General features: G+C 28.5%; 1 protein-coding gene across 1 annotated transcript in view; it reads left to right on the top strand.

Annotated features, from left to right (window-relative positions):
• rdgB (retinal degeneration B) overlaps positions 1–24,985 on the top strand; it is a 71,416-nt gene that overhangs the window by 2,039 nt on the left and 44,392 nt on the right. The gene's annotated exons all lie outside the window — the stretch shown is intronic.

The following is a 24,985-nucleotide window of genomic DNA, read 5'->3' as shown; positions in this document are numbered from 1 at the left end:
ATGATACTTGTTATATATGATTACAAATTTGATGAAAGAAAAAAAATAAATATTTAAAATGCCTTAGAATGAAATTTTAGTCCTAACATTTTGTTTATTTTTATATATGAAGACAACAATTATGATATCTACAGTTTTATGCAGTTATCAAAAATTTATTTATGTCATATAAAGCTGGCAGATTATTTTAAATTATAAAAAAATATGAAAGATTATGCCCCTATGCAGAACTAAACTATACCTATCATGAATGAAATACTGAAATTTTTTTTAAGAGTTCTTGTTTAAGCGCAGAAGGTGTAGCACAGAATTTACTACAGGATTTCTAATTTGGCATTATAATATATTATCAGTGGCAGACTAATTAAGATTGATTAATATAAATTGTTTTATTACATTTATATAAATAAATATTATTGCATTGACATCATACCTTGTAATTACAGTTTTCAATACCATTTTTGTAACTGTTATTTATTCTTATTTAATTTATTATAATGTCTTTTAATGACTTGTTAATGAAAATAACTAATATTATTACATTTAATAATAAAGGATATTAAATAATAAACATTCATTCATTGTTATACTTTATTTTATTTTGTGCAAACTAAAACTAAATTGTTAAAATGTGAATTACAGTTTTTATCCGTGGCAATTACATGGGAGATGCTATTATAGTGTAACAGTTTTTGTTCTAATGGAATTTAGCATTTACATATACTATGGTATAAGGAACAGAATTTTTCTTTCTTTTCTATACAACAGCAAAACTTCAGTTTTCTATCTTAAATTGACTTTATCTTTAATTGCACTGTTTTTTTTCTTCTCTTCTTGGTATTCAATTTAAAAACTATGCATGGCAAAGGAACTTTCTTACAAATTTGTTCAAGAAGCTTTAAAATTGAAGGAAGGGTTACACCTATCTAACAACTTTTACTTTGACCATTTTAAAGATTTTTTATAAAGATTCTTAAGGGTTCTCATTAAAATAATAGCTTTATGCATCTATCTCTTATTTTTTGATTTTTTAAATTATTATCGATTTTTTAAATATTTATTATTTTTTAATTAATTGATTATTTGATTTTTTAAATTGAATTTTAAATTGAGATTTTTATTAATTTTCTAGGTAAAGCTATTATAAGCTATAATTACTTGGAGGCCCCGCTTACTGAACCCCATATATGATTGTTTCACATTCATCTTTGCATTCCCCAAAAAATATTGATATTTTTTATAGTAAATAAACAAATGGGGTATAATGATTAGGCGAAGAGAAATTTGTTAATAAAATATGTTTATCAATGGAATAAATATTTCATTTATAAAACATTTTTAATATTTTTTTTTATTCCAACTTAATGTGGTTTATATTTTATATTTTTCTCATCTTTTTTTGTAATGTTCTGTAAAGAGAGGTTGAACTCTTAACTTTCGATTTAAAAACCACTGAGAATAGTTTTTGTCAAAAGTGTGGCTTTATGCAAACAATATTTTATTTATATTTTTTTATCTCTTTATTTTTTATTTATTTTTATTTTTTTAATCTATTGGTGATTCTGTAGTGAGAACATTTGTAACAAACAATGAAAATTTTCCAGCTTTCTTACAAGAAAAGAACTCTCACCTTCGATTTAACAACCTCTCCGAACAGTTTTTGCCAAAAGTGTGATTTTATACTAACAATTTTTTTAAATTTATAGTAGCATCAATTTCTGTTGTAATAAAAATTATAAAGAATAAAGCATAGATGCGTATTTGAGAGCAAATATTACCTATATTGTTATAAATAGTTTAATTCAGTAATATTACTTTTTTTCTTTTATTTCTTCATTAAAAAAAAGTTTGTTTTTGTAATACTCTCAACATATTTGAGTCAGTCGACTTATAATTTATGACGGAAATTGGTAAATAGTACAGTTTTCTCTGCTAGTTTAGCTATCACAATAAATTTTTTGAATGCTAATATATTCAATGATTGATCCGTGAGAACATTAATATATATGTATTTAAAAAATCGATTCTCACTTAAAATGCGGTGTTTACCAATTTTTTTAAGCATTTAATTATTTCCTGAACTTTTAATTTCTGTGCTATTGTTTTGAAAGCCAAATACCACTATTATTTTAGTTTGGAAATGAAATTTGTATAGAAATTCCTAATCAAACCATTCTTTTTGTTTGGTTAAATGAGTTAAAAAAAATAACAATTGTGATAAACTTTAGCGATATTATGACAACATAGTCTTTTTTCTATTATTTATTTTATTCGTTTTATTTTTTTACTTAAAACGTCAAAGAAGAGCGAGATTATATAAAATAAAAATATCGAGAGATAATGATAGATAAATGATGGATGAGAGATAAAATGAACTATGCACAAATAAATTGTATCAAAAAGCGATGATTTAAATGCGCGATTAGAAGCTCGCGTGCCGTAATAACATCGTGGTTAAAATAACGGGATTGTCAAAACCGCATAGAAAAGCATCGCAATTACAAAAAAAAAAAAAAAAAAAGGCCCGCTGAAATGTATGTTGAAATGAGCAAAAATAAAACGGGTCAATATGCAATATGTAATTATTTAAATGCGTGATTTAAAATTCTCATGTTGTAATAAAAATTGGAATTTTTAAAACCATGCGGCAATATTCGCAGCAGGAAGTGCCGAAAAAATTATCGAAAAATAATATGGACTAAGATAAAATCGGCAAGGAAAGCGCGTCAAAAATTTGATCATTTAAATGAGCAATTTGAAATTCGTGCGTAGTAATAATATGATAGTAAAATACGGGATTTTCAAGAGCGTAGAAAATCTTGACAAAAACAGCCTCTAGAAAAAAGAAATCAAAACCACAAAGTCATTTAGTTTCAGATGAAATCGGCAGAAAAACAGCACGTCACAAAGTGATAAGTTAAATACGTGATGTATAACTCACGAGTCGTAATATAGTAATAAATGTATAGGGATTTTACAAAACGCATGGAAATCGGTAGTTATAAATGCGAAAAAAACAAACAATTAGTTGAAAGAATTAGTGAGAACATACTAAAAATGAGCTTTTTTTTTAAATGACAAATTTTTGCTTTGAAGCCCTAAATTGATATTAATATACAAAAAGAAAAAAAAAAATCACAGAAATTTTTTGTTATTGTCTTCTTATCATTAGAGCGAAAGAGACAGAAATGTTCATTACACTGAAAAGTTATGGGCGTGAAAACACTCATGCAATATTGGGGAAAGAGTTGCCGAATAGCAGTTTGATTAAAAGCAAGCATTAGAGCATGTAAAATGCGTTGAATTTAAAACGTAATGTCATACAAAATTTTGTTTAGGCCTGCCTTTTCCTGTAAAATATATATAAAAAGCATATATTGTAGAAGTCGATGAACATATTATTCAAAATCTATGCATACGTATATTGTTCAAATTGTATTAGTTATTGAAAGAACAAACCAAAAAAAATTGTGAACGCCGAAAGGCGATCACATCGCAGGTTACCCATTGGCAAAATGGTTGTTATCTATTTTTTCCCCCTTCCAGTTTGAATTGTAGATTAGAATTTCTGATTATCAAGAACTATTTATGGGATTTCTCTGGTCCATATCTCAAAAATAAACTCACCAAGTATAACAAAATTAAAAGTGACAAAAAGAATTCTAAAAAAATTATCAAACTGCAGCGATCTCCATCGCAACGCATGCAATGACGACGCAAGCTTACTGTTTACTATTACTCTTGAACACAGTTGAAAAGTGTGATGACGTCCAAAAAAGGTACGCACGCCATTGAACCCAAAACAACACCCATTTTGCCAACGGGTTAAAAAAAAAAAGAAAAGGAAAAAAAAAGCAACGATTTCTGCAAATTCATGGCTCTAACTGTTGAAAAACGATGAAAGAGTAACTTGAATTTACGATGAAATGTGCACAGATAAATTGTATCAAAAAGCGATTAATTTAAATGCGAGATTAGTTATTCGCATGTAGTAATAGCTTCGTAGTTAAAGTAACGGAATAGTGAAAATCACATGGAAAAGTCTAAAAATAATTGAAAAATTACATTTAGGAGGTGAAATCGGCGTGAAAGCGCTTATCAAACTTGCATGTCGTAATAAAAATATCGGAATTTTAAAATCACGTAGGAATGCGTAGCATTAACTGCCGAAAAAATGGATCAAGAATGACGTAGATTTACGATGAAATTGACACAAATAAAGTGCATAAAAAGTGATTATTTAAATGTGCGATTTGAAACTATCGCGTCGTTATAATATCGTAATAAAAATAAGGGATTTTTCAAAATCACAGGAAAAGCGTAGAAATAATTATTTCAAAGAGCGATAAAATCGGCACAATGAAATCACGTTAAAAAGTGATTCTTTAAATGTGATTCAACTTCAAGATTCATAGTAATATCGTATTAAAAATATCACGTATTAAAATATCAATATAAAGCAAAGTTAAGTGACTGCCGAAAAATAACTTGAAATTTTCTATGAAATCGGCACAAATAAAGCATGTCAAAAAGTGATTAATTAGATGCGAGTTCACAACTCACGAGTTGGAATATCGAATTAAATGTATTCGAATCATTTAATAACCACGAGGAAATTGGTAGTTGTAATTGCCGAAAAAACGATCGAAACGTTACTTATACCTATTTATGATGAAATCGGTAAAAATAAAACGAGTCCAAAAGTGATTAATCAAATTAGAAATTCGTATATCGTAATATCGCATTGAAAATAATGCGTTTTTTAAAACCATGCAGAATTTCGTAGCAGTAACTGTTGAAAAAGCGACCGAGAAACGAAATTGATATACAATAGAATCTGCAAAAGGAGTACATCACAAAGCGATAACTCAAATGTGCGATTCAAAATTTTAGACTTTTTCTTATTTTTCAAAAAGAAAAGGAAAATTATTTTTTATTGCTTTAGATATATTTGATTATAAAATAAAAATAATGTTTTAGAAGCTCCCACAGGCCGCACATCAACTGTCTGCGCGCAGCAAGCTGTGCACCTCTAATAGATTTTCAGCATATACTTTGTAGGAAAATCGTTCCGAATGTACTTAGTGCAACATTAAGTTTTCGATCTCCCCCCAAACCAATTTAATCGAATTTTTATCTAAGATTCGAACTTTAAATGAAAGGGAGTGATTTTACTGAACAAAATTTTAATAATTAGTCGTTTATGTATTCACAGTGCTTGTAAGTAATTAAGTCATAATGGTATATAAAAGTATTTCCGAATCGACAGGCATAAATTCTTGTAACTCTTCAACAGTGTAGACTGAAAATACTTTTTTCTTATATGGTTTACTATTCATTCCCATTCGTCTCTTTTCACGCCATACCGCTTTCGAAGACTTTAAAGTCAGTTCGTTAATTTATGAGCACATTACTCACAGCATATTTACTAAACAGAGTTTATATCTGCAATTATTTATTCACCTCCCATATGTGAAATCTCGAATGTTTCAGCTGTCAATTTAGTCACGGTTATGCTAAGCCAGCTACATAATTCAGGTTTCTCACGAAAAAGCTGGTTCAAAAATAAATTTAGGCTAAAACAAAACAGCTGCTTCTTTCGTTGTTGTCATTTCATTTAAAATAAATTAAAAAAAAAAATTATTTTTTGTATTTGTTTTAAAATAATAATTTTTATTTAATTGCATTTATCATCAATAGTATAATTAAATACCCGAAGTTTTTTTTCTTCTTTCTATCAAATAGTGTCTTGTTATTTCATTTTACCTTTCAAAAAAATTTATTTAGCTTTTTAAATTCGGTCGCAAACGAATTTATAGGTTAGTTTACTGAGTTAAAATTATTGAACTTGTTAATCTACATCCTGAAATCTTGTAAAGCCAATTAGCGAAAAATAAAGACATAGAAATGCATTCTTCTAATTCATTTCTATCGCCTTCATTGATATTTCCTTTCACTGGTTCTGCACTACTTAAGTCAGTGTTTTTTAACCTTTTTGGTCATGCGATACCTTAATAAGTGAGCAAAGAAATGTAAAATAAAAAATGCGAAATAAAAAAAAAAAATTCAATAATTGAAATTAAAGGAAATAAAAAATAATGTTTAAGGACCAACATTTATTTGCTCTAATTAAATTTAATATAAATTTACGCATCGTGCTTTAACCCCTTCATCACCAGCAGAATGAGAAAAAAGCGCTTCCCTAGGCCCGCATGCACCGAGATACGTACTAAAGAGCTAACACGAAATGTAATACGAGGTACCATGTTGAGATCTTAGGCCGCTAGAATCAGAAAGACTCGTTTTAAACGTGATACCGTGGGTCGTGAAGGGGGAGTTGCACGATGCCGTTTTTGTGATGATAATTCTAAAAGGGTTAAACAACTTTTAGCTTGCTCGTCGAAGTGAATGTAGTGAATAAGGTTTGGCCTCAAAAGCCTTAAAATTATTAATTCCTTTTGTGATATCTTAGTGAAAAAGGTTTTTCACCTATGATGGCGTGAAAAATCAAATACAGGAATCGTCTGTTATATCACTTATTAACAATTTGCTTTAATCTGTTTCTTGCATGGAACCACGTATAGTCAAATGAAAAATAAACTGAATCATTCCATTAATTATAAAGATTACGTGACTAAGTTTAATTAGTACTACAACAATAACTTCTTCTTGTAATCTTTTTAAAATAGATATTTCTGTTTTGAGTTTGATAAAATGTGTTTGTTACTTAGTGTGTATGTTGCAGATCTAATGCACATTACTTTTAATTTTAAAACTTCCATGTGATTTGTCCCACGGTCCCCAGGTAGAAAAATATTAGTCACTGCAACGGACTAACAATCCAAAATAAGATAACTAAACTACATTTTCTGCTTATTACCGTCCTTCCCCTCGTCAGATTTAGTTTACAACACATTTGAACATGTCTACACTGGTTATCATAAATTAAGGAACTATTACGAAATGAACGATATCTCTCCCAAAAATAAGCCAATCTCATTGAATTTGAATGTATAGTCAAATAAAAGTTGCTAAGTAAAACTGCAACATGTTAATTAGTGGCTATGCAATGAAATGACGTCATCTGCTATGAGCATGAATTCGCCATGTTTCAGAAATTAGAAATTTAAGATAGATAATTTGTAACAATGACCGATCATGAGGCATCATTTGTTCGAAGAATATCGATACAGATCTACTGGAAGACTACAGGCAGGAACTGAACACACTGAAAATATTTTTTCGATTCCAAACTGACACATCTGACTTATTCATTTCATACATATGCTAATTTCTGTAACTCCATATTTGTCTAGTTAATATTTTTTATTTTATTTTATACATTATTATGTGCACTATAATGAGTGCCAGTTTCATTAATTTAAATGCGTAACTTTTTGAGATATGATCATTTTTGTGATTTTTTCTTAATTTATGGTAACTAGTGTCTGATTAAGGCTCTATGTCAAAAAATTTATACTCAGACAATCATAGATGTAAATAATATGTTTTTTCCCCCCTCAAAATTAATCATTTAACATGAGTCGTTAGAAGAAATAAAATTTTTGAAACAGAAAAGTTATTTTTTTAAATTAATGTTTACTATTTTTAAAAAATTAGCCAAAATTTTGCGCTTACCCGGACAACGACAAAACCACAGTGGGTGGATATGGCCCGATGGTTCGCATTCTCATCCGAAATTATTCAACTGATTAAAAATGCTTATTATACCAATTTATTTATAGTAAAATGAAACAAAGCATTTATATTAATTTACAGTTTTCTAATTATTTATCTTAAGCCTACTCTTTTGAATGGTGATGAAAAGAGGTGGAAAAAAATGTATTAAATAGAATTCACGTTTTTCGCATTTTCACTCTTTCGATTAAGGAAAAAACTTTGTTCAGTTTTTGCTGTTAGATCAAAATTGACATTAGCAACTGATAGAGAAATCACAAATTTTGGGAAGGAGGTAATTAAGAAAATATCATTAATTTCCCGAAATCACGAGGCGTTAACATTTTCAAAGTTCGTAATTTAGCTGCAAAATTGCAATAAAAAACAATTAAAAAATGTATTAGGGAAAAAACTTTAAAAAATACGCTTTTAAAGAGGTTACAGACCACAAATATTAATAATTGCAAATAAAACATTAATAGCTAAAAAATTGTAAAACTTTCTTAATTTGAAAATATTTAAGTCCTTTTTATTTGTCGAAAAAATGTTTCGATTAAATGCCGAAGAATTATAATTTTTTTCTTCTTGTGAAAGTTTTCTTAATTTTCTGCGGTAAAAGAGCTTAAGTGGTCGCCCATTTACAATTTTCTTTTCCTGAATAAAATTAGCGATCCAGGCTTTTTAAGAAAAAAAAAAATTAATGCCTTTTTTAAAATTACGATCTATTTTAAAAACTTGCACTTTGAACGGAGCATCTGGTAGGATACGTTCCTCTGGGACACTGAGAGGTTGGGATCCCGGGAACACGAATTCGGGCGCAGGCGCGGGAACCCGTAAATATCAAAGGTGAAGTGTGCGTGTTCTGTCCTTCTCGCTTTCTGAAAAAGGGGGAACTACGGATCGGAGTGTTGATGATTGGTTTTTGGATGGGATGTTTTCTGTTTAAGAGAGTTGTCAACGCAACCTTTCCTCTCTCGTCTTTCATAGATATAGAAATATATTGACATTTTCCAACTCTAATGATATCTCGCGAAGTTGACCCTGACGTTTGTCATTTAGGATTTTTATTTTATTTTATGCAATTAGGGTTTTTGAGAGTCTGGGTATATAGTATATTGCTTGTTTAATAAACAAAGTTTCTAGTTTAGAGAGGTGCGAAATTAGTTCGACTTTTACCCTTTTGTATTATTTTAAACAATATTATGTTGCTACGTTTTTTTTTTTGTAACTTACGTTTTTATGGCAATATTTATTTCACTGTTTTTTCTCCCCTTCATGTAACACACATGTTGATTCAATGCCCTAAAAATAAGAATACCTTTAATTGAGGATAAGTAAGACAGCCATTTTTTTCCTGGGATATGCGAAATGGATAATTAAGTATTTCTCAATTTCAAATAAGTATCAATTAAGTATTTTTCAATTAAGTATTATTCAAAGTTTTTCTTCAAGTGAAAATTAATTCTCAAAAATAATATAATAATTAAATAGGACAAAATTTGATTCAACATTTCAACGTGAATAAAATAGGTTTGTAGAGCTAACGGGTTTCATAATTATGACGCATAAATTCATACTAAAAAGATCGATTTGATACATACCATAATAAAATTTTTTTTAATTTTCGTGAAGAAAATAATTATTTTATTGTATCATCTTAGGATAAAATTGTCTTTTTAATAACGTAATTATTATTTTATAAACGTCTTTGAACAACCGACCCCATTTAGGGTTTACGACTACTAATGTTCAACTCCGTAGCCTTGTACTTTTGTACCCAATACTAAAAGCAAGGGAACTCCTGGATCAAGTATTGGGAGAAATTTGCTTTCATGGAGGACTTTTCGATGGAACTAACCAGCATTTGCGGTATATGGAAGGAAAACTACGAAGACCTTCCACTGTCTGCCTGACACCAAAGGGACTCTAACTCATGATCCGTCTACTACTGAGGATATTTTTATGTCAGCACTGTGGTCGGTGCGAGTCGGGTAAGGAATTCGCATCTACCGGCCATCGCTGGGATTCGAACCCGGTGCACTTCATTGGAAGGCGAACGCACTATCCCCTGAGCCACCACGGTTCAACGTAATTATTATTATTATTATTTTAAGCCGTTACCTGTTGTTGACGTAATATTACGCAATAGGATTTATGCTCTCTGTTTTTGATGTAATGTTATGTTCTGGCTGCCTTTCTATTTTTTTTAACAAATCATTTTGTTTTACCAAAAATTGTTTGCATGCTAGCAGATAACAAATATTGCTTGCATTATAGCTAACAAAGAGATCGAGAGAGAGAGAAAGAGAAAATAAATAACACTGAAAGGTATAAAGGGTTAAGGTGAATTTTGCAACACCTTTGAACATTCTTTTCTTTCTCGAGGCTTTGATTTCAGCTCGAGTCTTATTACAACTGATTTCCTGTTAGAATTTAAAGTGTAGGGTTTATTTTCTAGGTTCAAATTTATTATAATTTTAAAATTAAATAAATAAAATTGCAGAGTTGGTTTAAATTAGAAAAGTTTTTTTTTAAAAAAATGTTTTGTGGAAATATTGTTATTTTACAGAAATGTCCTAAAATTTTAAAAATTATACAGTCCTTTAGAAATATATTTCAGGGAGAAAATGTAGAAAAATGTTATGAATAATAAGACGTCTTTCTTTTCAAATACATTAATAAAAATATATTTATTAATTCTGTTAACTAAGAATATTTGATTTAAAATTATGATTAATGCTTTACATTTTATTTACCTTTTGTTCATTATGTTAAGTAATTAAAACAAGCATTTCATACTGACTAAAATACAAAATATTATATAAAACTAAAGCTATGTAAACTAGATAAAACTAAAAACGAGCTTCAATAATTGTAATAGTGCCATTTCCGTAAATAATAATAGTATAATTTGAACGAACTTTCTCATTGTACAAACAAGTATTACTTAGAAGCTATGTTTTATTAGTAAGTTTTGGTTTCTTGCATTTGTCTACCTAAACTTAAATGATAGGATAAAGTAGGAGTTTAATAGCATAATTCGCTACACTTTGGCAAACGTAAATAGCACCACCTACTTAGGTGAGCTGATCAAATGGTGTTGCAAACTAAGTCTGATAAGTAAATAAAAAAAATGACAATAATAAAAAAAAATGACAATAATAAAAAAGAAAGAAAAGAAATCTAAGAACCGGCGAAAGGTCACCTGAGTACCTCGATGTTCTTAGATTTATTTTTATCTAACGAAGACTAACTTTCAGAGGGGTAAGTTAAAGTGAGAAATGGTCATCATTTTGTTGTTAATCTTTTTTTTTTAAATTAGCATAGTTATATTTTAATTTCTGCTATTAGATTTAATTAAGTTGGTGTAGGGGAGAGTGGGGTCAATTGTAACATTTTTTGCTTAACTATTTTTAACTAACAAAAAATACAATATATTATTAGTATTAATTGACAGACGAGTAAAGTAGACTATCCTCTACTAGAAAAAAAAAATAAATACCTTATTTTAAATGTTATTATATTAGTGATTAACAATTTTTGACAGTCGCGCACTTGTTACAATTGTCCCCACTTACGGGGTCAATTGTAACAGTTCATAAATTCAACTAAAACATAGTTAATTATACATATTATCATAGTTGTGATATATTTTTTATTGATCAAAATAGTAATGATATTTTAGGAGTAAAAATAATAATGAGCAGAGACCTAAAGGGTTAAACTTTTCACTTTAAGGGGTTAAAATTTTAAATTTATGCTGTGAAAGGTGACAAATGAAATAATGCACATGTAACATAATATAAATGATATAGGAAACTATTGGTGGTTCTTAAAGAGTTAAGTAATGGTTTGTAAACATAAGATTATTTATTTTCAGTTGTTACAGTTGTCCCTTTACTTATTGTTACAATCGTCCCCAAGTCGCCATTTCAGCATCATTTGTTAAAAACAATGCTTGTTAATTAACAAAACTAATCTTTTTTGTTCTTAAAATGTTAATTAAGGTGTCCACTTACATATTCGGTAAATAATTTTTATTTGTTTAAACAAAATTACTATGTTACAATATAATATTCTAACACCAAAAAAAGTAGTTACGTAGCGTGAAAATATCTTTTGTGACGTAACTCTTTCAAAAGTACATAAAAATGGTTGCCAGCAGGGGTGTACATGTAGATTTATTAAATACACCTAGTGCGCCACGTAGGAACCGAATCTAGAACCCGACACTCGAAATATTTGCTCTGTTACAATCGTACCCTGTTACAATTGACCCCACTCTCCCCTACTGTCTCACTTCGAATATTTTTCAAGTTTAGAAACATATTAAACCATACTATTTAAAAAATATAAATGCACATCAAAACTATGAAATCCTCTTTTTTAGTTTTCGCAGCTACGTATTAATTTTTTAAAATTTTATTTCTTAAGTGTTTAGCCTGAAGTTGAGAAGCCTCCTCTTGTATGAGATGTCTTCTATTACTTGGGATACAATAGAATATTATAAAAATTTTACTAGAAAATAAAAAAAAAGGAATTTTATGAAATCTAAGACATTTTTTAAACAGAAAACTCTGTATTGACGTCTAAACTTTGATGGAACCTCATTTAACCTCAATTGTTTTAATTAACGACAGTTTATGACGGAACATCATTCAGAGATGTAGCAGTTAAGTTCTTGCCCTCATAATGATAGTCTTTTAGTTCATTACTTCGTTTAAAAAAAAAACCAAAAAAAAAAAAACCCTCATTTAACTTAATTTTTTCTTACATTTTGATTACAGCGACTTGTACGCTTAAGCTTTCTGACGGAAAATTCTAAAATAGAAAGGCTTTGAAAAATGTAATATAAAAGTACAAAAAAATACGGCACACAATTGTATTTATGAAAATAGTAAAGTTTGGACTAACTTTTAAATTTCTCTAAAAGTTATGTCTTTATTAGCTGTTAATATTTAATTGATTTTTGTTTTAGACCCTATCAAACGTGAAAAGTTCAATTTTGCAATAAGCTAGCTGGTTCTCTATCGGGAATTAAGTGGCTTTAATTGCACTGTGCGCAAAATGAAAAAGCATTATTCCTTAATAACGTTTTTTTATGTGGATTTTATATTCTAAAATATACAATCTTTAATGTATTATGTGACTAAACTTAAAAAAAAAACTAATTTTTATAGTGTTAGTAGAATAGCTAATTTATTATTATGTTATTTTAAGTTACGCATTCGGGCACATAAACACAGTTTCACTGAATAAACGTATGCATTATTTTCGGCGAACTTCTAATCATGGGGGATAATAAAGGGGAGCATCCGCATTCTGAATAATATGAACCCTACTCCCAATTGTTTAGGTAGAAGAGCAGGTGAAAATGTGGACATCTTGAAATTACTTTCCCTTTTTGAATATTTCCCTTATATCACAGGGGCTATTTATTCCGAAAAAATTTTGTACACGGGTGTAAAAATCTGAGTAAAAAGCTTTTTTTTTTTATGATTAACAATTAATTACTTTAATAACGGACGAAAGATTTTACATAATAAAATGCACTCACTTGTATATAACTTTAAACTGCGTAATTTTAAAAGACAAAATCAAAATTTAAATGAAATTTGTTGAATAGCTCTTGAGAAATAAAAATTTGAAAATACAGCATTTTGGAAGTTTTTTTACTTCGCAGTTATTGGGTTCAAATTTTGGATTCTGTCATTTAAAATTACATAAAAATGTAGAAAAAATAAACAGAATTTGAGTGATTTTTTTTAAAAATATTTAAATGTTTTTTTTAATCTTGATATAATTTACTTTTTATTATACAATTATAAAGTCGCTTATTTTGAAATTTTAATTTCAAATATCCTATACTTAAGTTCTCTGATAGAAGCGTGATGTAAAAATAGTTATTTTTTTCTTTTTCTCTCTTCTATAATCAGTGTTTTAGCTTCTAGTCTAAATATGTTCTCTTATGTTTATTGGATTAGTTCGCATTTCACAGGCTTCTAAACTTTGTCGTGTTTCAGAATCTTTTGTAGCCGAATTCGTATATTTTCGATGAAAGATATTGTAAATCAGATATATATTTTTTAAAGTTATGTTTTATATTTTGTAGTCTAATGATATAAAACATAACTTTTAAAATTTTTCAGGTTTTGTTTCTGAACCATCTATTTTTCTAAACTTGATTTAAATATTATTTTTTCCTCGCTTATCTATTTACTATTGCATACTTGAGAAGGATTATCTTCCGTGAATGAAAACAGCAAATTCTTCAACAGCACCATAAAACTAAAATATTATTATTTTTAATTTATTATTTTTTAAATTTAAATTGTATTATTTACTGTTTTATATTTGAGTATTCATTTACTTGAAAGAAATTTATAATACTATAAAGCTCGTTTCGTTGAAAATGGCTTACTAATAAAACTCATAGGCTTGCGAAGGAACATTTTAATTACTAACACAACGCTAAACAATAATAACAAATATGTACACCGTCTGATTTTAGCAAAGTTATTTATTTGTTTTGGCATTCTTCAAAAATACCTTTGAAACAATTAACAGTTTTTTTTTATTTAAAATGTCAGCATGTGTTTCACTGAATAACAAATCCTATTATAAAAACTTCACGATACCATTTTTGTCAAGTTACACACACACAAAATAAAAAAAAACATCCAAGATCTGAAGGTGTGAACACATATGAACTGAAAATTAAAACACCTTTCACTCTGTGTAATATGAGTATATATTTATATATAGTTATGTTGGTTTGATTTTTGACTGCGCGATTTTAAATCTCGAGATACTTAAAATTTTGTTCTTGAGAAGAGGCGGATCAGCTGGTCGCCAGAAATTAATCAAAAATAAGAAAAATATTTTGATCCCTTTGAACAATAAAAAATGTTAACTGATAATTTTTAATTCTCGATAAATTTAAACATACTACCGTTATAAATAATATGCAGAATTAGTATAAGAACGAGATATCCTTTTTAGATCAATTTTTTCCTACCTCATAAATATTTGTAGCAATTCATGGATTTATTACTAGGTAATTCATTCAACCAGTTGTAGGTAATGTTCATATTAACATCTTGAAAATAATGAGCACATAACTCATCAAATCTTGAATCTATAAACGCAGGTCATATTTATACTTTTTCTTTTATTAATATATATGTATGTAATGTGTCTTTCGTCCAAAATGGTTATCTGCAACGAGATAAGTTAAATTTACTTTCATTTTTTTTTCTCTGTACCTCTCTCCCCTTAAAAATGTGCTTGTTCTGTAAAAGCTAACAAAAGGTTTTAATATTATTGTATTTTCGAAGACTAGATAAGATAAAGACTTCTGTATTTTTATACAGCTAAAGAACATCCTGCATGTCTTATCTTGGTTAAGTTCTTACCATCACAGTTTTTTGAAAATCTCTTACCGTGTTCCAGATTATCTACGTAAGTTTCAGGAAACCTCAAAATAGTAATTTTACTATGGCAAGTTTTTTTTCCTTCTTTTTTAGTAAAAACAAACTTTTATACAAGCTTTATTTATTTACTTTTTTGATATTCAAATAATATTACTATTCAAGTACAGTCAGCTTCATATGATGGCATAACGGATAATGGAATATTCCATTGTAAGGAATAGATTTGGGGAACCAAATTATTTCCATAAAATTTCTCAGCCATTTCTATTTTTTCCCCATTATTTTTTATTCTGAAGAGATTAGATACTGAGATTAAAAACTTTCTTCTGTGTAAAGAATTTTGTCTCAATTTCCGTTTGATATTTGAAAATAGGAATACAAAATGTGGTTATTTGATTTGGGACCACCATTTTTTATGTATTTTTTACTCCAGACTGATTTAAAATAATTTTAAAATAATGTTTCAAAATACCGTAATAATTTTTAAAACAGTTTGCGTGTTGAAGATTTAACTTTATTGTCCAGATAGAATGATTGCAACATTCTATTACTTAAACATGGAATTAAAATGTGAATGAAATAAAATGAAAATTTATTGCTTGGTGCCGTTCGTTTGCACAATGGCTTAATCATTTACTCCAGTAATACTGATAACTTGTGGATGCAAAAACTAATGATTTGAGTTTAGCCAAAAAATTAAAAGTTTTGGTAACGATAAAATGCATAAAATAGCAATAATAATTATAAACATTAACTGATTTTGCAAAACAGTTTCGTGTTTCTTAAACCATAGTTCCTTAGATGAGCAAAATGAAGAAATCATTCAAAGGGAATACATAAGCAATGGAAGAGGTAAACCTGGCATGCCGCCGAAAATTGCAAGCAAGTTTCAGTCTGCCTGTAGTTTTCTACAGCATCTTGCCATTTACGTTATAATTTATTTACAATTTTCTGCTGCGTCCTTGTGTTTCCCTCTTTTAGTTCGGTTTCGACGCTGAAGAAGATTTTACATTATAGAACTACAGATGTTTATACAGGTTGCGGCAAAAAAAAAAAAAAAACGGTCAAACAATTTTAATGTAACTTAATTGAAAATAAATAATATAATATGCTATAACAAATAATAATAAGAGTAGACTATTTAATACATTTAATTGGCTTCAAAGTGACCACCTTTTTCAGAGATGCAAAGGCACAGCTGCTTGTTGAAATTTTTAGCAATGGGCCGCAAGTCTTCTACCTTTAATCTATTCCATTTCCGCTGAGGCGATTGCTTAAGATACAGAGTACAAACTCTTTATACAACGATTGTGTACAGAGTTAAGGAATGATTTTACACTGTCGTTTTCCTTGCATAAGTAATTCTAAAATAACAGATCTTTTACTTGATATTGTAAAAAAAACATGTAAATTAAGAGATATAGTATAAAATAATTTTTAAAATATTTTATAATTTAAGTGTGGTAGACAAAAACAGATTCGTGTTCTACTTTTCTATAATGCAGTAAACTTGTTAGAGTTTTTATTTTTTGCCGCTTCCTGTATATGCGGCATTGTGAGTACTTTTATTTTTACGTTGCTTTATTTTCTTTTTTTACTATTTATATTAGTTAATTCGTAAATTATATCTTTTTATATTTTAGTATTAATTTTCATTTCAAGAACTTCGATTATCATACACAAAAACTAAAAAAGTTGAGATTTTTTTTTTGTTTTCCATTTTTTAAATTGTGTGGTTACAATCGTTTAATTATTTTGAAGCGTAATGTTAATGATTAATTATTTTGAAGCGTAATGTTAATGATTGTAATTATTTTGAAGTGTAATGTTAATGGTTTATTCTTACAATTACTAAAAAAATAATACTTTTTACTAAAATAATGATAATAATTTGCAGATTTGGGACAATAGTTGTTGTTTTGATGTTTGTTTTTACTACGTGATAATTCGAATGTAAAATTGTTTTTTTAATCGGTTGTGTTAAAAATTAAATTTTTTGATTATATGAACGTTTTTATTTGCTGTTTTGTCACTTTAAAGTTTAAGTTATTTGTTTAGAGTTGCTTTAAGTAGCAATATCACTTGTATTATTTTGTTTATTACATTTTTAATGGCCGGATAACTTGGTTAGTAGGATGTTGGACTCGTGTTCGTGTGATCGAATCCCGCAGGCCGAAGAATCTTCGTACATTAAATGGTACCCTTGTGAAATCGATCGGGGTTGCTAAGTTCCCATAAGAAATCAATACCCCAGAGGATACTGATTGTTCATTTATCTTTTGGTCAAAATTGCGATCTGAGAATGAATGAAGAATGAGTGAGTTCTCCCTGTAAAACTGGCAGTGACGCGTGTGTGGCTGAAGTCGTATTTTTGGCTATAGATAGCGCCACTGAAAAACAAATAACGCACCCTCTGCCTTAAAAATTTGCTATGATTTTCGATAGCAGGCTTGCTGATATTGGCAAGTGTCATACGTAACAACAGCTACAAATCTTTTTGTAATTTACATAAAATTTATATGAAAATTGTATTATTGTGATCATTGTGTACATGATCCCGCTATACTTTCATTGCCGCTATACTTTTCCGATCGAAACTTCGACCGAGTTTGAAAAAAAAGAAAAAAAAAAGAAAAGAAAGCTAGCTGGTTTTTTCCTCAAAATTCTGGGTTTTATCGGGGCTTTTTTTCTGAAATGCTCGTTAATGCTGTACATTTTATGTATTTATCACCAACTGATTTCTAATAAATGCAAAACTTTTGTGCAAAATTATAAATTTTTAAGCTTGGTAAAAAAATTCTTTTCTTTTTTTACGCATTAATTTTATTAGTATTTCGGAAAAACCATTTTTCTCTGCAAAATTGGCTTATTGCCGAATAATATAAAAGCCTTTTATTCTAAACCCATAATATATAAATGTTTTTCTAAGCTTATAAAATAAATATTTATACAGGAAATCCCATTACGAGTTTTTTTTTAATGTTTTTCCCTAAATTTGCTTTTTTTTCTTAAATTTTTGCATATTAAAAAAAGAGGTAATTAATTCTACCTGTCATAATAAAAACGGCCGGACCATTTCTGTGCTATCTCAAAAAAATTAAATTCTAATTAGTTTTATAGAGTTGATTAAAATATACCAAGGCAGTTTGGCATTTAGAAAATTTAATAATCTTTTCAAATTAATTGAAATGCTATATTTCATTAAAGTTGATAATGCCTCAAAAATAAGTTAATTCCTTTTAATTATGATTTAAATCACGACAATCTTTCGAGATGCCATAATAATGCAAGATTGATCTCATAAGCTGAAATTATAATTGAAGCTCTAGTAATGACAACTTGATTAATAAAAACCTTTATCATCTCATATCATTTTGAAGAGCACTTGAAATGTTTCCCGTGTTTCAGTGTGCTCTTCATAAGGATAGAGACTAAAGGTACATTTAGGATGTTCGCAAATCAATGCGTTTCAATTTGTGTCTTTCACTTTATATATATTAATTCAGATAAATTATATAACAATCAAACTTACTTTACTTATCTTTAGCCGTTGGGAAGTTTTTTTAAATGAAAATTAACAATTATTTTGCTTTTGAAGCAATACTGTTATAAAAATAAATCTTTTGTACTAAAATTTGAAATAATCCGCTATGCAAAAAAGTGAGTTTTTTTAGTGGCTTTCAACTAAAAAACTACAGCGATTTTTTTCGAGTTGAACATATTTGGCCGAATCCTGTATGATTACTTACATAGAGGTGCCAATTTGCTCCGATTTCTAAATATATGTCTTCTAGTGGTAACGAAGTTCTAGCTATTTTAGTTTAGTAAATTTTATTTGAAATTATTTTTTCACCGCTACGCATCGAAAACGCATCCACCGCTACGCACTACGCATCCACTACTACGTTTCATGTATAATGTATATTTTTAATGCAGTTATCTCTTAGGGACCAAGACTAGCCCTGCTTAGGGACACCTGTGAAGAGTAGGCGAAATGATCCCTTATTCTACAAGATTTCCTTTTTAATTCGTTACCAATTTATTAAAACTCTCAGAAAGCGGAGCAGTTTGCATCCTTGCTTATATACACTCTAAAAACTGTACCTCTGATTTCAGAGGCACATTTGGATCATTTGTGCCTCTGAATTTTAAGGGCACAACGTACCTTTAAAAATGAAAGGCACAATGTACCTCTGATTTCAAAGGCACATTTGGATCGTTTGTGCCTCTGAATTTTAAGGGCACAGCGTACCTTTAAAAATGAAAGGCACAATGTATCTCTGATTTCAGAGGCAAAATCAGATGTACCTCTTAACTTGAAAGGTACACTGTACCTTAAATTTTGCTTTTGTGTACCGCTCATTGAAACAAGCATTTAGTGGTTCCAAAACCTGTTATTTACCAGATTTGAACACATTTTTTTTTTTTTACCTATTTGTAATTTGCTATCACTTCATATAAAAAGGGACTTTCTATTTGGTTTACACTATTACCAAGATATTAATTATAATAATTCTTAATGAAAAATATTTCTCCATTCTTTGAATATTGGCCACTTGAAAGTGATCATTTCAAGGGATTCCATCTAATAGACATAGATCTAATTTTCATAGACAATTATAAAATATGTAAATTTATACCATTTCTTTAATTATGTAGCGTTTAATGATACTTCAGCAACTAAAATGGTGCTTTTCTGATCAGATATAGGTACAAAAAGATAATATTTATCTCTGTTAACCCAAGTCAATAATAATTCATGGATTTTTTTTTCAAAAAGCATCCTCAAAATGGAAATTTCTTATAAATTTAGATATTTTTTAAATATTTAGAGATTTAATAAAATAGTTTTATAAGGAGGATCAAAATTAAACACTAAATATCATGAAATCTAATATCTTTTATTTTCACACATAAAGAACAATTTTACATAATTTAGTAACAGTTGCAATATGATGTATACAGTTGCACAAATATGGAAAAACACAGAACTTACATAGAATATTTTAAAATGATAGATGTAGATTTTGACAACTTGGATATTTTATAACATAAAATATGTTTAATCAAATGACTTAACAAGAGTAAAATGAAAGATTTCCTTCCATTGATATGAATTTTTTTAAAATCCAGATTTTGGCGAAGAATATTAACCCGTTAGGCGCCATTATTCCCATTTTGGGAACATTAGCTTTCAATTTTTTTAGAACTAACTGTACTTAATATTATTTAATCGATGATTTTATTTGAGCTCAAAATATATGAAAAGCCTTCTGCAATTTTTTTGGAAAGCTTGTTTCAGAATTTTTTTTTATTGTATTTTAAAAAACGTGAAATTCTGCATTTTTGTCCCAATCATTAAACATGCATTTGTTTTATAAATATCATTAAAATAAGAATTACTTTCGTGCTTCAACTTAATTACAACAATCGGATTATAGTCGGATTGAGGATTAATAAACTTCAAACTTCTATCTTAATTCTCTTTTCTATAATCCGAATTTCGATGTCTACAGTATTTCTTAAAATGCCCTATTTCACTACAATAGAAACATTCACTTTCAGATCTAAATTTCTTCACAATACTTGGCGAATTCCATTTCTCATTAAAATGTTCTTTCTGGCGATCGTTATTACACGGAATATCTTGTGGATCATACTGAAAATTGGCAATGAAGTTTTCTTTAAAGTAATAATAATTATAATCATAAATTTCTGACCTTTCAGCAGGAATAAGCTGTAAAGCACACGAAAACCAAAGATCGAAATTCACACTAAATCTCTTCGCTTTCTGTTCAAAGAGTTCGAAGTACCGTCGAATTCCACACTTCTTGGCATCAATTTTAAACATCTCATTCACTAATTTTTTCTTAAGTAGGAAATCCATAATAACAATAATATTTGTCACCAATTCTTTCAAAAACTTAATAAAACATTTCTGGAACGGATCCCAACACTGCCACCAATTAAATACATAGCTGTAGCGTATCAAGCTATATTAAAGAACTGTTGAGTTTTTTTATAAAAACATTTATTTCACACCACAACAAATACAATAACAAATATAAAGTACCCGTAACGGGATAGTTAAATCTCATAAAGGAAACTAGAAAAAGTGCCCGTAGCGGGATATATGAAAACTCACCCGTAACGGGATAGATAAAATATCAAGGCACTCTAGATAAACCCGTAACGGGTAATATGAAAACTCAAATTCCGCACAAAACTAATTCTAAAAAATCAACAACTTTCTGGTGTTCTAATTTTATCGTCTGCTTTTATTATTTGTATTTCGTCATAAAATATTTCATTGATGTGCGCATGCGCTTCTTCTCCGCTATATCGTACCGAACAAAAAGAATTGAAGCCCATTTGAGAGGCACAGCGAACCGGTAAAATCCTTTCGTACCGCGCATTGACTTGCGTTTGCTTTGGTGCCTTTCATTTCTTGTGGTGCCTCTCATTTTTAAAGGCACATTAGTTATGTGCCTCTAACACGAGAAAATGAAGGGTACATTTAGCTTGTGCCTTTTATTTAAGAGGTACAGTTTTTAGAGTGTATAATTAATGAATCGTTAGTTGGCCAGAGGATATTATTAATAGCGTTAATAATTTTTAACTATAATTAAGTGATAAAATCAGAAATTAAGCAACATATTAAAACAGAAGGGACTGAAATTAAGAACACTTCATTTCCCACAAAAGTTTGGTTCTGTTATTTAATTAATAAAAAATAATTCTGCTTCATTAAAAGAATTAAGGGAAAAAAAGACCGTACCCTTTTTAAAAACTGCCCTTAATTGCAAATTAGTACTTAATAGTGAAAAGAAAAATGTTATCGAAATTTGCAAATCACCATAGGAATGTAATAGCATGTTTCATTTGCAGAGAAGCAGCGAGGATTTAAAAGGCAATTATTAGAATTATCTTCATGTTTCAATCACCAATTAAATCTGTTTTGATGTTTATTACATCCACCTTCTTCTACTGCAATTTTCCAATTTTCGATAACGTTTTTGTGCTTTTTTCCCCTTAAACAGTGGTTTGCGACTTCTAATGTGAATGCCGTTTTGTATTCATTTTTGATAAGAATTCTAAAAATATAGATGAAGTAGTATGGGGAATTTTTTGGGGAATAATTTTAGAGAAATAGTTTGCAATTTGTGTGGAATGTAGAAGCAAGTTTATTTCTTATAGAGAATGTAAGTACTTTTATAGTTTGCCGTAACTTTTCGTTTAAGGGAAAACAATCTGAAATATGTTATGTAGTTACTTAATTTTCGCAAAATTTATACGCAACTGTTCCATGCAATCTGAAAGCAGATTTTTCTCGAAATTTCTCCTAAATGCATAATTAAACCATTTATAGAAATGCTTTACTTGCTTCTTTTCCGGAAATTACTTTTATTTCCTTATTAACGAAAATCTCGCTTTTATGATTATGTAAAAAAGAAGAAAAAAAACCTTACTTGAACTAAAATAAATGTATTACTCTTATTGTTTACGATATTTTTAAAATCATGAATCAAGTCATCAGCGAATCATGTTTTTTTATGAAATAAGTAAGGTTTCATGAAAAAAGGATGGAGTAAAATTATATGATAACGATACCTACTTGCTATTCTCAAAGGCTTGTTTTATGCTTAACGTTCTATTAGTATGTAGTTAACAATTCAAAACTTTTATTAAAAGCTGTGACTTAAATGCATTCATGATCTTTGATTTGGATAAACGGTGGCAACAGACACAAGCGACCTTAGTTTGAATCCCGGATATTGCCGAATGGCCTCATTCATGTACAAGTGCTTAAGAAAATAAAAAATAAATGAATGAAACACTCTGAATAATTTTTAATCTAATGATCGGATTTTCACATAGCTCAATCTCAATGATTTGAGAGGGTCACCTCGAATATGTTAGCTAGCTATAGCAAACGATATTTTAATTTACGAAATTCGACGAAAAAACGTTCTCAATAAACATAAATTCCCCCCCCCCCCCGAATTGCATGAATTCTCCAAATATACATTGAATTCTTGACCCTAGAAAGGGTCAGGAGGTTGCCGTAATTTAGGAAATATGTTCGCAATAGTTTGCTTTGGAAAGCGGTCATAAGTTTCTACCAATTAATGTTAATTTTACCTTTTGTTTATTTCGCCATATCTCGAGAAACCTTTAAACGAATTAAAAAAAAATTTGCACACAATTATGAAAATCGTTTTTCGAGAAATACTACCGTGCAAATATTTATTTTTTACAATTATTTGTTATTTATAATAATAATTATATATATATTATAATAATTTATAAACTATTATATATTTAAGAAAAGTCGAAACTTTTTTGAAATGTAAGGTATAAAAAGTTTTACATAATTTTACAATAAGTAATTTTGTATGGCAAAATACTAAATCTGAACGAAATCGGTCGAATAGTTACCGAGAAATATAATTTTAAAGAAATTGTATATTTAAATAATAACAATTTTACAAAAACCAAGTATTTGTTTACCTAGTACCTTTTAAACTCTAAGTACTTTAAAATGATATTTCAATTAAGGTAGCATTTTTTGAAATATCTAATATTACTATCTAACAACTAATAATCATAAAACGTGGTAAACATGTAGTAACGAAATATTAAGACGCAAAAAATTGTAAATTTTAATGTGGTGACTTTTGATGCCATCATCAGTGTAGTCTAAAAGGTTAATGCCTACATCTTAATCAGAAATTTCGTACGGCTGTTACGTTACAACAATGGAGCCTAATAAAGTCAACTTCGATTTAAGTATTATTAATTGAATCACTGAAACTTATGCTTGCCTCTACAATCTCTGTCATGACTTCATAACTAATCTTTGTTTAATCAATCTTTATTTCGTCATCAGCCTTTTAGATTGTATTAGAACAATGATTTACTGATTGTTTTTTTTCTGTTTCAATAAGTGCACTATCTATATCTCTTTTAAGATTGATATCAAGTAACTTCTTAATTATATTAAGAATACCAGAAAGGCACTTCATAATATCAAAATAAAACATTTGTGAAACTTAAATATGTATCTAAATATTATTATTTTATTAAACTTTAACTTGTTAAAAATGTCTTTAAAAATTAATAAGATAATCTATTTTTATCTATGAATTACTAAAGAAAAACTCGTATGAAAAACGTCACTATCTCTTAGTTTTAAATAACTGGAAATGCATATTTATTAGGAAAGGGCTATATATATAGTGCACCTTATTGTTGAAAAGCGAGATCAAGTTTTAAGATATATTTATTAGATTATTGTCTTTGTTTTATCAATCAAATGCTATAATTCTATGTTGATTTAAATTCTAAACAGTGGGAGTGTTTTGTCCGTTTTATCAACATCAATATAAGAAAATAATAGCCAGTCTTGATATTTTCATTAAAATAATTCTGGACATGCTGACCGTGGGAATTGTTTCCCCTTTTTTCAACACCTATGTGACAAAAATACGAGTTAGATTCATGAAAAAAATATTTCATCATGAAACAGTCTTGAAGTTTTACTCAGGAATCTCTTTTCATCTTCTTTCGTTTAAAATTATTAGGTGCATAATCAATATAAGCCATAAATCCCTTAAAACCTTAAATTCAGCAGTCAATTTTAGAAACAAAAAGAAATTATTTTAGTTGACAAGGTTAAAATAGTATTTAATTTTTTATATTGATAAAAGTTTTATAAATGATAAGTGTTAACCATTTTTTTTTCATTAACCTTCCCTGTTCAACTTTTTCATTTATTTGAACTGTTTTTTTCGTTGAAAAATATGTTTATAATACTAAATATTAGATCTATTTGAGCTTTTTTTTTGAATAAAATGATCTGTAAAAAGGTACTA

The sequence above is a fragment of the Parasteatoda tepidariorum genome, chromosome 1 (genome assembly GCF_982258835.1).
Source record: "Parasteatoda tepidariorum strain Cologne lab strain chromosome 1, Ptep-v5.0, whole genome shotgun sequence".
Lineage (NCBI taxonomy): Eukaryota > Metazoa > Arthropoda > Arachnida > Araneae > Theridiidae > Parasteatoda > Parasteatoda tepidariorum.
This window is presented reverse-complemented; position numbering and strand designations above follow the sequence as displayed.